The sequence below is a fragment of the Ciconia boyciana genome, chromosome 28 (genome assembly GCF_034638445.1).
Source record: "Ciconia boyciana chromosome 28, ASM3463844v1, whole genome shotgun sequence".
NCBI lineage: Eukaryota > Metazoa > Chordata > Aves > Ciconiiformes > Ciconiidae > Ciconia > Ciconia boyciana.
Window position 1 is genome coordinate 358,296 of NC_132961.1, and position 15,961 is coordinate 374,256.

Consider the following 15,961-nt stretch of genomic DNA (forward strand, 5'->3'; position numbering starts at 1 on the left):
GACCTTTAAAGGTTCCTTCCAACCCAAACTATTCTATGACTCTATGACCTGAGGCAACGTGGTCTCAAGGGGACTGACCTGGCCTTTGGCCTCTGCATTTTCTTGCCCTGGTTTTCTCCAAAGAGGAGGCTCCTGCCTGTGTCTGTGTGCGCCCTCCCCTATGTCTCCTCCAAGAACATTTGCTCCCATTCTCCAGCCAGGACCAAACTGGGCAGGAACTGGAGACCTCTAACCCATCAGACCCAACTGTGTCACAAAAAGACAAAGGAGACTCGTATTCAAATGGAATACCCTTTTGCTCTTTGCTGGACTGTGGATGAGCATGGGAAAGCTGACCTTCCTAGAAGGTTTCTCAGCTTAAATCCAGATGAAAAGATGACTAGAACTGCCATCTCTACCAGAGTAAGAAATGCACACATCCCCAAGCCCTTCATGCTACCAGGCAGGCATAGGATTGCATATGGGTTCAGAAAGACATTTCCATACAGTCCTCCGGTCTTTATGAAAGGGTGTATATGTGCTCATCTGTTGGTTTTTTGGGTGTGGGGCTGTGTGTCTGGGGGGGTCTTACCCCTTAAGCCAGGACGCAGGTGAACCGAGACAACTTGCTGTTATTTGAACATACTTTTCCATGCTGGGTTGTCTCACTCTGCCTAAAGAATAAGGGAGTGGGTAAGGCTGGTGCTGAACCCTGCAAGACAGGTTGGTCTGCAGATGACAGTTTTGGAGCTTGAGCGTAACAGGAGGACAAACCGGCCCGTGATTTGATACTGCGTGGGCCACAGCTTGTCGAGTGTTCTCTGCGTTTAGACTGGCCTTTTAGGCAAGCTGTGGTTTGCCTTCTGGGCAGCACAATGCAGGTGACGCTCCTGTGCAGCGTATTCAGCTTTTTGGAGATGGCCCCAGAGGGCATGGGAAACAACTGCTTCTTTGCAGGAGTATCAGTTTAGAGTATTTTCATCAGTCTGTTTTGGTGTGCGAATCTGGGGAGAAGAGCAGTCTCTAACTGACCTTTCCCCCTGCATGGAGAAATACCACCATGCGATCAGAGCATGCCATATGTCCCAACTCCCGTAGTGTGCTGCGGATGCTTGTGGTTTTGGGCATAGGCTGACCCTGATCAGGAGGGTGACCAGTTAACCAGTCACCAGATCTAAAAGGCATACAATCCTCAGACTACACAAGTGGGTTTCTTGTCTTGCTGCAGGCTGCATGGAGCACGTACAGGGCTTCTGACTGGGACCCCCAGGCATCCCCAGCTCATTAACAGCCGCATCTTCTATTCCCTCCTTCACCCTTTATCTGATGCTCCGCTTTCCTGTCCTTTGTCTGGTAGTTTTTCCCTTTGTCGTCTCACTAGTTTAACACTAGGCCACCTAGTTTTCTCCTTTTGTGGTCTGCCATCTCCAGAGTTTCTCACTTTGTCACATGGTTAGTTTAACCTCAAGCCAGGGCTGGTGAAGACAGTGGTCATGAGAGCTTCTGTAAGCAATGAGACAACAGACACCATCAAAAAACCTCTATCCTCTCCCCTGCCCACCTTAGAAATCTCTAAAGGCACACATAAGGAGCAGCTTAGGCAGTCTCCAACTCCATCAAACCTTGGTTGGGATGCCACTGAGATCCATATGTTTAGAGAAGACTTGTCTGAACGACACTTCAAGCTCTCTGTCTCTTAGGCTGTAGATGAGGGGAATGAAGAAAGATGTTAAGACAGTACAGAAAACAGAGCCTATTTTGTTTGGATTTCCTACTCTGATAGCATCTGCTAAGCAACACACAATGTTAAAGTCTGTTTACAATTGTAACGTCAAACAGCAGATGAGAGGAGCAGGCGTAAGCATCTTTTTCTTCCTGGTGCCGAAAGAGATGTCCAGAGTGGAGGAAAGGATGTAATTGTAACATGCCAGAAACTGTAGAAACGTGAAGAGAGGATCTCTGGAGAACTCGGCAGTGTGGCCAGTGTAGTAGCATCACAGGATAATGATGAAGGATTACCACCAGGTGACACCACAACCGGTAAATTTTGTTACCAACACAAGAAGTTAGTTAGTGACAGAAACACTCGGTTAGCTTCACATCTTTTTTCATATCCAGCTCTCAACTTAGAGCCCTGACAGGAAGAACAGAAAGATGAAAAGGAGGAGCAGGAGGGAAATGAGGAGGAGATGGAAAAGGAAGACAAAGCGAAGGAGGATGAACATGAACATGAACATGAAGAAGGAACAGGAGCAACAAGAGCAGGAGGAGAGGAAAAGGAGGAAGAGGAATAAGAACAGAAGAACAAGAAGATAAAGAGGATGAAGGCCAGAAGGAGGAAGAGGAGGAAGAGGAGGAGGAGGAACAGCAGCAGGAGGAGGAACGGAAGGAGGACAAGGAGGAACAGGAGGACAAGGGACATGAACAGGAAGAGGAAAAGGAGGAGGAGGTGAAGGCAGGGGAGGCAGATGGAGAGGAGGAGGAGGAAGAAAAGGAGGAACAGGAGGAGGACAAGAATGAGGAGGACTTGCCTACTGGGGGCAGTAGTTGTCGTGGTTTAGCCCCAGCTGGCAACTAAGCACCACACAGCCGCTCTCTCACTCCCCCCCGGTGGGATGGGGGAGAGAATCGGAAGAGCAAAAGTAAGAAAACCCGTGGGTTGAGACAAAAACAGTTTAATAATTGGAACAAAATAATAATAATAATAATAATGAATTATAATGAGAAGGAATACAATGAGAGAGAAAGAGGAACAAAACCCAAGGGAGGGAAAGAAAAGGGAAAGGGAAAAAAAAATAATAAAATAAAATAAAATTATACAACCGTTCACCACCCGCCGACCGACGCCCAGCCAGTCCCCGAGCGGCGATCGCAACCCCCCGGCCAACTCCCCCAGTTTATATACTGGGCATGACATCATATGGTATGGAATAGCCCTTTGGTCAGTTTGGATCAACTATCCTGGATGTGCCCCCTCCCATTTCTTGGGCACCTGGCAGAGCATGAGAAGCTGGGAAAAAAAAAAAAAGGTCGTTGACCAATGTAAATACCGCTTAGCGACAGCCAAAACATCAGCATGTTATCAATATCATTCTCATACTAAAATCCAAAGCACTGCACTATACCAGCTACTAGGAAGAAAATTAACTCTATCCCAGCCGAAACCAGGACAGTAGTCAAGGGCCCAGGTGGTGTTCTCGCAGTCCTGCCAGTGAGGGGCAAGGGTGTGAGGAGAAGGGCCCTCATAGGACAAGTCAGTAATCGGCTGCGGAACCCGTGTTGGTGACAGGGTTTTAGGTTCTGTGACCCTGTTGGCAGGTCAGCCTCTGCCTGGGGAGAGAGGATACACCTCACTAAGCGGGGCAAAGCTGTTGTTGCCAACAGGATGGCTGACCCCATAAGGAGGCCTTTAAACTGAGAAGGGTGGGGAGGGAGAGAGCAACCAGCGGTCCTGTGAAGGAGTGACAGACAGGATTGCTGAGCAAAGGGCAGGGGGTCATGTGACGGGAAGGGATCACCACATCAACAACAGAGGCTAAAGCGGGGTCACCTCCAGCACCTGCATGTAAGCACAGAACTGCCTACAAGACACCACTATGAAGAAATCCCCCAAACCCTCTCTGAGAACGTAGCACGTGGGCAGGCCTCTCTAAAATGCCTGGACACGAGTGCAATCAGCATGGGGAATAAACATGAGGAGTTAGAGATCTGTAGACAATCCAATGAAGGACCACGGAGATGATGAAGGGACTGGAGCACCTTGCATATGAGGAAAGGCTGAGAGAGCTGAGACTGTTTAGCCTGGAGAAGAGAAGGTTCAGAGGGGGATCTTATTAATGTATTTAAATACCTGAAAGGAGAGTGCAAAGAGGACGGAGCCAGGCTCTTTACAGTGGCACCCAGTGACAGAACCAGAGGCATTAGGCACAAACTGAAACACAGGAGGTTGCCTCTGAACATCAGGAGACACTTTTTCACTGTGAGGGCGACTAAGCACTGGCGCAAGTTACCCAGGGAAGCTGTGGGGTCTCCATCCTTAGAGATATTCAGAAGCTGTCTGGACAGGCTCTTTAGAAACCGGCTCTAGGTGGCCCTGCTTGAGCATAGAGGTGGGACGAGATGATCTCCAGAGGTCCTAGCCAACCTCAACCTTTCTGTGATTCGGAGGTAAATGAACAAGAAAATGAGGAGGAAGTGCAGGAACAATGGGAGGAAAAGGAATAGGAGGATAAAAAAACAGGATGAGGTGGAGAAAGAGAAAAAAGAAGCGGAGGAGAAAGAGGAGGATCAATATGAACACGAGGAACAAGAGGAAGAGGAGGTGGAGAGCAAGGGGAAAAAAAAAAAAACAAACAACCAATTTTTAAAAAGGAGAAGAAAAGGGACTATAAAGTATAGGAACCGGAGAAAGAGAAACAGGAAGAGGAGGAGGAGGAAAAGGACTAACAGGAGGACCACAAACAAGAGGAACAGGAGGAAGAGGAGGAGTAACCGGAAGAACTTGAGGAAAAGGGAGAAGAGGAAAAGGAGAAAGAGGAGGAACAGGAGGAACAGGAGGAGGGAGGAAAAAAAGATGGCAGAACAGGAGGAAGATGAGGAGAAGGAGGAGGAAGAACAGGAGAAACGAGGAGAAGGAGCAGAACACAGAAGAACAAGATGAAGAAGAGGAGAAGAAGGAGCAGGAGGAGGACGACTTGGACGATCACGAACAGCAACAGCAGGCGGATAAGATAAACAAGGGGAAGAGCAGGAAGTGGAGAAGGAATAGGAACAACAGCAGGAAGAACAGGAGGAGGACCTGGAGGAAAGAAGGAGGAACAAGACGAAGACATGTACAAAAATGGAAGAGGAACAGTAGGAGAACAAAAAGGGAGAAGGAACTGGAGGTGGAAGAGGAGGGAGGAAAAAAGAAAGGAAAAGGATGAGCAAGAGAATGGGGACGAGGAACAACAGGTTGAAGAGGAGGGAAGAGGCAAAAAAAGAAGGAAGAGGAGGAGGAGCAAGAAGAGGAAAAGGGCAAGAGAAGGCATATGACCAAGAAGAGGAGGAGGAGGTGGAGCAATATGTTGAGGCAAAGAAAATACGGAAGAAAAGCAGATAGAGGAAGAGGAGGAAGAGGAGGAAGAAGAGAAGGAAGAGGACAATGATGAGGACAAGGAGGAATGGGCAGAGAAACAGGAGGAAGAAGCATGAGGAGGAGGATCAAGAAAAGGAGGAAAAAGAGAAGGAGAAAGAAGGCGGGGGCGAGAGCAGGAACTGGTAGAATCAGAGGAAATACGGCAAAAGGAGGAAGAGGAGGAACAGGAAGAAGATGAACAGGAGGAAGGGGAGGAACAGGAGGAGGAAGAAGAGGAGGAACAGAAGGAGCATGATGGAACAGGAGAAAGAAAAAAGGAACAGGAAGAGGAAGAGTTAGATAAAAAGAAAGAGGAGGAGGAGAAAAAAAGAGAGGAGGATGAGGAAAAGGGAGAGGAGGAAGAGGAGGAGGAAAAGGAGGAAAAGAAGCAGGAGGAGGAGGAGGAAGAAGAACAGAAGGAACAGTGGCAGGAACAGAAAGAACAGGGGGAGGAACAGAAAGAACAGGGGAGGAGTTGGAAACAATAGCAGAGGAAAAGAAGGAGGAGAAGGAGAAAGAAAAGGAGGACAATGAGCAGGAGAAGGACGCAGAATAGGAGAAAGAACCAGAGGAGGACAATGATGAACAGGTAGAACAGGAAGAGGAGGAGAATAAACAAAAGTAGGAGGAGGAAGGACAGGAGGAAGAAGAACAGGAGGAAGTGAAAGAGGAGGAGGACGGGGAAGTACAGGAGGAAGAAGAAAAAGATGACAGAGGAGGAGGAGGAGAAGGATGAAAAGGAGGACAAGGAAGAGGAACAGGAGGATGAAGAGGAAGCTGAGGAAAAGGATGAGGAGGAGCAGCTAGAAGAGGAGGAAGAAGAAGAGGAGCAACACTAGGACAAAAAGGAACCAGATGAGGAGGAGGAGGAAGAACAGCAGGAAGAGGAACAGCAGGAGCATGAGAAGAAAGAAAAGGGGGAGGGTAGGGAGGAGGAGGAGGAAGGTAATAAGGAGGAGGAGGAACAGAAGGAGACAGAGGAGCAAAAAGAGGAAGAGGAGGAAGAGGAGGAGGAACAGGAGAACAGGAGAAACAGGGAGAGGAACAAGAGGCACAGGAAGACAAAGAGTTGGAGGAACTGGTTGAGGAGGAGAAGTAGGAAGAGGAACAGGTCGAGGAGGAGAAGGAGGAAGAGGAAGAGAAGGAATAGGAGGTGCAGAAAGATGAAGAACAAGAGGAGGAGGAGATGCAGGAGGAACAAATGTTGAAAGAAGAGGAGAAGGATAAAGAAGAGAAGGAGGAGGAAGAGGAGAATAAAGATGAGGAAGAAGAACATGATGAATAAGAAAACCAGAAGGAACAGGAGGAGGACTAAGAACAGGAGGAAGAACACAAAAAGGAGGAGGAAGAACAGGAAGAAGGACAGGAGGAGGAACAGAAGGAGGAGGAACTGGAAGGAGAACAGGAGGAAGAGGACCAAGAGGACCCAGAGGAAGAAGACTGGAAGAAAAGGAGGACAAGGAGGAGAAGGAAGAGGGTGAGAAGGAAAAGGAAGAACAGGAGGACCAGGAGGTGAAGAAGGAGGAGGAACAAGAGGAGAAGAAGGAGGAACAGGAGGAGGAGGAAATGGAGGAGGAGGAGGTTTGAGAAGAAGAGTAAAACGAAAATAAGGAGTAGGAGCAAGAAGAACAGGAGGAGGGACAAGAGGAACAGGAAGAACAGACAGAGGAGGAGCAAGAACAGGAGGAGGAGGAAGATAAAGAGGAGAAGGAGGAGACGAGAGGAGGAGGAAGAGGAATAAAAGGAGCAGTAACTTGAGGAAGCAGTGCAAAACCAAGAAAAACTGGGATGAACAGAAGGAGGAAAAGGAGGCAGAAGAACAAAAGGAACAGGAGGAACAGGAGACAAAAGGAAGAGGAGCTGGAGGCAGAAAAAGGAGGAGGAGGAATAAAGAGACAAGGAGGAGGAGGAGGAAAAGTTAAGAGCATGAGGAGGGAAAGGAGGTGGAGAATGAGGAAAAGCAGGAGGAAGAGGAGGAAGAAAAGGAAGAACAGGAGCAACGGGACGAGGAGGAGGAGGAGCAGAAGGAAGAGGAAAAGAAAGAAATAGAGCAGAAAGAGGAGGGGAGGAGGAAGAACAGGGAGAACAGGAGGAGGAGGAAGAACAGGAGGAGGAGAAGGAAAAGAAGGAGGAACAGGGGGAGAAGGACAAAATTGAGGAGCAAGAGGAGGAAGAAGAACAGCAGGAGGAGGTGGAAGAACAGGATGAAGTACCAGAGAAGGAAGAACAGGACGAAGAAAATGAGGAGGTGGAAAAGGAAAAACAGGAGGAGGAAGAGGAGGAAGAAGACAGCAATAGAGAATTAATAGAGTCATAGAATCGTAGAATCAGAATCATTTAGCTTGGCCAAGACCCTGAAGATCATCGAGTCCAACTGTTAACCTAAAACTACCCAGTCCACCACTAAACCAGGTCTCTAAGTGCCACGTCTACGTTTCTTTTAAATACCTCCAGGTCTGGTGACTCAACCACTTTCCCTGGGCAGCCTGTTCCAGGGCTTGATAACCCTTTTGGTGAAGACATTTTTCCTAATATCCAATCCAGACCTTCCCTGGCACAACTTGAGGCTGTTTCCTCTCATCCTATCACTTGTAACCTGGGAAAAGAGACCGACACCCACCTCGCTACAACCTCCTTTCACGTAGTTGTAGAGAGCGAGAAGGTCTCCCCTCAGCCTCCTTTCCTCCAGACTAAACAACGCCGGTTCCCTCAGACGCTCCTCACAGGACTTCTCACAGGACTTGTGCTCTAGACCCTTCACCAGCTTCTTTGCTCTTCTTTGGATGTGCTCCAGCACCTCAATGTCTTTCTTGTAGTGAGGGGCCCAAAACTGAACACAGTATTTGAGGTGCGGCCTCACCAGCGCCAAGTACAGGGGGACGATCACTTCCCTACTCCTGCTGGGGATTCACTAAATCCAAGCCTACCGGTGAAGCCATTACTCACAGGAGCCGTTCCACATCGTGGCCATCACTCCTCTCGGGAACAGGCAGGAAAGCTCTGGATGACAAGGGCTGTCAGGATGCGCTCCAGAAACAGAAGATCAGTGCAAGAAGATCCCCATCACCTAATCGCATAGAAGTAATTCTAGCTCAATGAAAGGATTCTTGAAAATTAAACACACAGAACAGCACCCGCCATCAAAATTCTTTCAGTGGTAGTTGTAACTGCTGCAGAGCTGCAGGCTGACGACCTTACCATCACTCTCACAGGACCCCAAAAGAAATAATAACTGGCAAACAGTAACTCTACCCATAGCCCGTATCTATCTAGCCTTCAAAGGTAGAATAGCTCAGCCTACCGCTCTGGAGGCATAGACCAGCCTATACTTATACCCTGTGTCTACTTACTCGATGATCTGTCCAGAAAGTCAAACCAGAATTACCTTTGAAACAGGATGGAACTAGGCGGGGGAGGGGGGAGAAAGAAAGAAATTGCTGGAAGAAAAGGGAAAGTATAGGCACACAATTAAAAAAGAAAGGAGCCAAGTTATCCCGAAGGCCAGCTCAGCCCAACTCACTTTCGCTGGTGAAAAGTTGTACAGCTTGGAGGAAAAAAACCTGACTTTGGTGCTGGGATGCACACAGATGTCTGAGTTCAGATCTGAAACAGCAGAAAAACCCGGACACGGCTCCTTTTCACTTTCCTCATACCTGTGTGCATGCCGTGACTTCCTCGTTTCCCTGAAGTCCTCCCAGACTAACAGGGAAGTGGCTTCTGTCCAGCCCATGTGCCATGAAGGGAAACAGTTTTGACCACTAAGGGAGTAGCAAACAACTACATCTGCAGAACCAAAGGGGAAGCCACACCTCGGCTTTGGAGATGCCCAAAGCTGCCCTGAGCCCCAGGAGCCCCTGCCGCCCCAGCATTTGCTTGGCCCTGAACCTCTGTGGGGCCTGCTAGCACTGGGGAGCCCCAGGGACAGAAGCAAAGGACAGTGCTCAGCCCCCGTGGGGAGAGTGGTGGGGAATACGTCCTTCCCTCTGGCCACAGGAGGATGCCCTAGGCCACGCCAGGACAGGGCATCTCTCCTCCTGACCGCCCGGGGAAAGGCGAGGCCTGAGGAAGGCCTCGCAAGCTGCTGGGCTCAGCATGGGCAGTGTGACCAGGGGCAGAGCCCTGTCTCCTGACACCTGCTGGCACGGCTGATGCGAGCGGCTCCTGTCACGCAGCTCCTCCTGCCCAGGGCTGTGGCTGCAGCACAGACAGATCTGCACTTTCAGAAAGACTTGCCAATCCAGAGCAAATCCAGGGAAGCTCCCCTCCTGTCCTGTCCTGTCCTGTCCCCTCCCCTGCCCTGCCCTGCCCTCCCCTCCACCCTTCCTCTCCCTCCCTCCCTGAGCAGGCCCAGACCCCAGGAGCAGACCGAGGCACGGCACAGCTGTGCACACACCTTGCGCTGCTGAGAGAACCGCTCCTGGTGCAATGGCCCCACTTGAAGGCTGTCTCTCCGCAGGCCCAGTGTCCCGGCTGGCTGAGGAGCGGCTGTGGTGTCCGGGGGGGAGCGGGTACAAGGCGGCTCTGTGAGGAGAAGCCCGGGCTGCCTGTGCCCGCCCGGCCAACGGCTGCGCCCTTGGCCACGGCTGAGCCAATCAGCGGAGCCAGAGGTGGCCTGTCAGTCACAGCCAGGCTGGGGCGGGGCCAGAGGGGGCAGAGACTGAGCAGCCTGAGGAGAAATGGGTGAGAGAGGGGCGGGGGGCAGCTGGGGCGAGGGGGGGCCAGGGCCAGGGCCAGGGCCAGGGCCAGGACCAGGGGTGCTGCAGGAGCAGGAGCAGGTATCTCGCAGTGTGGGTGGGCCTGGGAGGAGGGACCTGGAGACCTCATCTCCCACGGGCCCCACCATGGCCCAGTTCACCAGCCCTGGTCCGAGTGCTCAGCCCCAGGGACGACCCCACAACCAGGGTCAGAGCAGCTTCTGCTGCTGCCCCAAAGGTCACCAGCCCGAGGCCTGGCAGCTGGAGGTCAGTGTTTCATGTCCGCAGGCCAGAGGAAGGTAGAGCGGCCTCCTCTCCAAGAGGTGGCTCCAAGCTTTGGAGCAGGCATGCTCTGGTGGGGTCAGAGCAGGTGCCTGTGCTGTCCCCAGGCCTTCAAGTGGGTCTCGTGCTCATGAACAACCCCATCTCTGTCGACAGCCTTTCATAAATGGGGATTTGCAGACATGGAAGTTGTTTCTCCCTCCGGGTAAGAGCATGCACCGGGGCTTTGTTGTCAGAGAAGCAAATGGGGAGTGCTCCTGGTTGGCTGCAGCTCCCTTGGCGGATGCTTGTGGCCCTCTCTTGGCCCCAAGGTCTGATACGTGCCTTTCCCCCCACCCAAGCTGTGCTGCCAGCTTTTGGGAAATGGGGGTACAGAGGGTGGATGGTTTTACCACAGCCAGGAAGTTCCAGTCAACCTGTCAGGGATTTTTTTCTTCCTGGTTCTTGCAGTAACAAGTTTTTGGGGGTTTTTAAAATGTATTTTTTTCCAAGGAAACTTCACCAGGGAAAGTGCAGCATTTAGCTCTGATTGTTCCTTGTGTGGATTGTATCTGTCCTCAGCCAGGCACACAGAAGCTTTCAGACGAGGAACGGGACTGTTCCAGGGTGTAGCGAGCAATCGGGATCCCAAGCCTGTTTTGTTGAAGGCAGTCAAGTGAAAATGTGCTGTTAGAGCTGTCTGCGTTGCTTCCCCTTTTGATTGCAGTGCTCCCCTCTAGTTCTGTGTAATACTCACTTCTACTAGTCACCTTCATCAGGTTTAAATTTCTGTAAATTGATGCTACGCTTTGCAACTGTTTCCACTTGATTCTTCACAGATTTGAAAACTCCCTGTTGAGGTCTCTCTACTTTCTTCTCCCCCGTGTCCTGCACAACCGTATTTGACTGCAGGGGCTGCAGAGTCTGTGTTTCCTCCCTGTGGTGAGGAAAATATGGACATGAAAAAGAAATGGGTAGTGATTCTGAAAAGAGCCCTTTCTTTGTGCTCATTTTCACATTCAGTTGCCTGTTGTGGGTTCTGAAATGATGTGAGTTAGTTGGAGTGTTTGCAATCCCTTGTTGGCATCCCTGTGCTCAGGAGGTGCATCAGAAACTCTGGGCATTGCTTAGACAGACAAGTAACCGCAGCCCCTTCTGAAAAATAGCTCGTGGGTGAGTTAGTTCCTAGGCCATAACAGAAGGGTTTCTGTTTGCATCTGCAAGAACTCAGGAGCAAAGCCTGCTGACGGGAAGCCTCAGAAGAAAGGGAAGACTAGAGAGAGAAGAGGAGATCAGTAGAGTTCCTCTGCTTTACCCCAGGTGGTGTCACACCTCCTGGCACGGTGACTCTGGGTGGGGGTGCTCTCAGGGTTTTTTCTAACCTTTTCCAGTGCTCACCACCAGAGAGCTGACGGCCCTGGGGGAAGGACGGCACCCCTCTTCTTTGTGCACCCCAGGATCTTGTCACGCTGCCTAACCTCCTGCACAAACAGAAGTGGCCGATAGCGGACTCTTTCAAGGAGGCTGGTGTGGGCACGAGGAAGATCCCGGGAGCAGACTTCATTCAGGTCATCAAAGGGGTATGTAGGGAGCAGAATGGGAGTGGACTGCTGCCACTGCCGTATGTCCTTGCATGCAGACGCGGGGTGGTTCCAGTGGAGGAATTGGTGGCGGTTTAGCAAGGGGCCCTTTGTCTTGTCTTACCCTCAGGGGACGACTCCCACAGTCTGGAAAGCTGGAGGGGAAAGGGAGGGCACGGAGTTGAGAAGTGGGATGTCACGTAGAGCAGGCTGTGGGAGTGAGGGTATCCTTGTATCTCTGTATCCTCGTTGACGGGAGATGCCAGAGTGGATCCAGAATATGGTTCCCTGCGACCCTATAGCAGCCTATAGCAGAGTGGCCAGGAGGAGAGTTCTGGGGAGGAGCTTGGAAGCCGGGGGATGAGTGCAATGCTGCGGTCAGCCCAGTGGCAGGAGAGAGGTTATTCCGGCCTTCGGGTTGGGCTCAACATGTGAAGCCTGAGGTGTAACGTCCTGTACTAGATTTTGGTAGTTAGCATTGATCGTCCAGCCGATCAAAACCAGACCCTTTCTGCAGCTGTTGGCAGCAGCTGGAAAACAGAGGTTCAGAAGACCTTGCTTTTGAAAAGCTAACCTAGAGCAGAAGGCTTGTCATGGTACCTGCGTTGTCTTTAACTGCAGTTTTCACATCTTTGAGAGAAGAGGCATTTGGCTGCCCGTTTGTAGCCCTGACTGTTTTGCAGATTAAACACAGTTTGTAAGCATGGAAGAGAACTGGACATGGGCAAGCAAATGCTTCGGGCAACTGCAAAGTAGAGATGGGGGTAGTAGAAATATCACAGAGGTGAATGTTCTACTCTATCAGTAGAGTAGAAATATCACAGAGATGTGATATTTCTGTCAGGATCAAAAGCTAAAGGATGTTTCCATTCAACGAGCTGAGTCTGCTGGGAGCTCCAGTCTCCAAAATTCCAAACCCCATGTGTTAATCAGTGGTCAGCCCTGATGTTTCTTTCTGCTACTCTCCAAGAGAGTTTCTCTGGGCTTTTTCTTTGGTTGGTGTTTAATCTCTGGTAGGTGTACAAGCTCAGTTCCATCAACCCACTTGCAAACCTGCCACTCGCCCACCTTCTGCTGGGGGCCAAACCAAAGGGATGAAGCCTCGTGCTCGTACCAAGCCCGAAGCAAAGTTAAAGCCCTGAGAAGTTCCCCCAGTCAGGCCTGAGCCAGAGTGCAGTTATCTAAGCTGCGATGAGACGGAAGAGCCTGGAAAGCAATTCATCGGCAGGAGGCGATGGAAGAAGGTAGAGTGTATGTGGCACCCGGGATTAAGTGATGCGCGCACTTTCGTGTCTGGCTCAGTAGTGTGCTTGCACGTTGACTAAGCCCCAGTTGAGAGCAGCAATTGTTGTTACTAATCGTGGGTGCCAGAGTGCCGTTCCTGCTCTCTCCTCCCCGGTGCATTAATTAGTCTTTTGTGTATGTGCAGGGCCTTGATAATGCTACTGTGTGGGCACCATGTATGTGAATGGCAGGTTTTCTGCGTATTTGTGACTGATCTTTCTTGTTTCTTTTAAACAGGAAAATCTTGTTATGTACTCCCCAGGAAGTAAAGAAATGCAAAGAACCGATGAAGAAAGAGGTGCCAATCAAGGAGGGAGTGTAGGTTAGTTCTGGTTTTAAATGTTCTTGACTGTGTTGTGGCCAAAAGCCGTGTCTTAAGCAATTGAAATGAGCTGAACTACTGAGTATTTTTTGTCCCAGCTACAATTCTGTATCGCTACGACTTTACCAGCCATAGTCATGGACTCTGAGCCTGTCCTGTAGTGAGGTCAAAGCAGGTATTAAAAAAAGAAAAGTGTGCTTTTCCAAAATGCTGACGAGACTGAAAAGAGCAGATGGCTGTGGGCAGGTGGGAATGCACAGAAATGGGCAGCGTCCCTCAGAATGAGGAACAGTGATGTGGGTAGAGCCGTAGCACGACCGTTTGTCATGTCCTTGAGCAGCGCAGCAAGGATTTTGAGGCAGCAAGGCCAGGTGCCGGGGGTGTTTGAACAGCTCCTCCCGAGCACGGAGATGGGCATGGGAGAAGACAGTGCTGTTCCTGTTGGTGTGTAGCAGGTGGCAGTCAGTGGAAGCTGCTCTCAGGACATGTACTTAGGAGCTGTCATCGTGGTGCTTGGTGGGAAATAACATGAGGGAGGAGGCAAAGTCATGAAAGGCTGTATTAACTCTATGTGCAAAGTGACGGAAACAACTCCCGGGTGTTAAGGAGGCTGTTGGTTGTGATTAAGGCAGTGAGTGAGATGATCCTTGTAGGAGCTTTCTGAGTGGGTCAGAAGGGGGCGAGACTGGACGTAAGGCCAGAAAAAGCTGTGGCAGTAGTTGAGCCGATCAGAACTCAAGTCGGAGATGATTTGGGCAATATCTGGCGAAGTCAGCGTCTTGTACATGTTGCGCAGACTGCGTAAGGCCTGACTGCTGGTGAGGAAAGGAGTGTGAAAGGAGTGGGGATAGACGTGATCACAGAGGGATTTCTCAGTTTTCCATGGGCTGTCTGTATACCCCATGTAACTCATCTTGCATTCAGAAAGAAGTGCCACGCTGTTGGTGAAAAGCGGGGGGAGGGGATGGAGGAGAAAAGGTAATCTGTGGCAGAGCTAGAACTTGGCGTGAGATTACCATGCTTAGTTTTACCATTCTAGAGTATGAAAAGCATTTCGTTGAAACACTTCCCCAAAATAACAAGGCATGACTTTCTGAAATAGCTGTTTTCCTCGGAGCTGCATCTGGGGTAAGCCAGATGAGAGAGTCTTGCCTGCTGTTAGTCACTGAGGCTGATGACAGGTCATGCAGCAGTTTTGGCAAGGTACATACAGCAAGATAGATACATATGCTTCTCTGCGCCGATTGTAGTTTCTGGAACGTGTCTTGCATAAGTTGGTCTTCAGGTTTTGCAGGTTGTAGGTTTGGCAGGATCTATCGTGTCATTAACGTGATGGTAATAACAAAACCCAGTGGGATGGGGTTGAAAAAGAAGAAAAAAAACCAACAGAGAGAGGAAAATAAAACCCAGGAAAAATAAGCGATGCAAATGAAAACCATTGCTCAGCACCAACCGACCGATGCTCAGCCAGTCCCTGAGCAGTGGCTCCCCTGCCACCCTCCCCTCAGTTTTGTAGCTGAGCATGACATCACATGGTATGGAATGTCCCTTTGGTCACTTGGGGTCAGCTGTCCCAACTGTGTCCCCTCCCAACTTTCTGTGCACCTCCAACCTACTCGCTGGCGGGGCAGCGTGAGGAGCAGAAAAGGCCTTGACGCTGTGTAAGCGCTGCTCAGCAGTAACCAAACCATCAGTGTGTTATCAACACTATTATCAGCACAAATCCAAGACAAAACCAGCCGGGGAGGGGACACAACGGTGTCCCCGCAGGGTGAGACAGCAGGGCAGGAGCGCCCCGTGGCATGCTAGGAGCTGTAGTCCTGGGGCATGGGGCTGCCAGGGGGCCATGTTGGTTCCCAGGCCATGCCAGGAGTTGTAGTCCTGGGGCATGGGGCTGCTGGTCAGCCATGTCAGTCTTGGGAACGGCAGGGATCAAGGGAGATGAAACGCCATGGGACAGCTCTGCCAGTGTTGCGAATGAGTGATTTAGATCGCTTCAAAAATCACTGCCAGAGGTATTAGCAAAAGTGGTTTTGATGTGATTTATAACAGTGCGACTTAACAAAGTTCGATGGCAAGGTGCACTCCATTAATTACTGCATGGAAGAAACATACACAGGAAAATTGGCTTACACTCGAGTTAAAGTGATTCACAGAGAGACCGAGGATACAAAAGGGTACGGAGGACCTTCCCATTGAGTCACAGGGTTCAGAATAGACGCCCTTGCTTTCTAAACTCCTGATGGAGCTTAGGTGTGGCTGGGTCCAGTTTTAGTCAAGGGGAGATCACCGCCATGCAGCCACGCTGCCTAGCAGGGAGAGCTCAGAGAAGGCTCACTTTGGCTGTCATATTTATAGACAAAGTGGTTGGCTGGTAGTCAAATTACATGCGATAGGCAAGCTATGCATGAGGCTCCTTGCACCCACAACTTTCTTTGTTCCTTGATAAATGAGTCTTGGAAAAGCCACTCGCTATTCATGTGTCAGTTGCATGATCGGTGTCCCAAGCTCATATGCATCGATGCTCACTGTGCCACTCTGCTTCTTTGTGGGTTCTCAGAGAACAGATCGGGTCCAGAGGAGTTGTCGTCCCGGCCATGGCTCAGGCCTGTACGTCCTTTGGAGCCTGTACCAAACTACTGCTAGTTTGGTTAAGAGGTGGAGTGCATCCGTCACAGCCAGGGATGCTGAGATGCCCTGAGTGCTGCAGGGAGATTTCTGATTT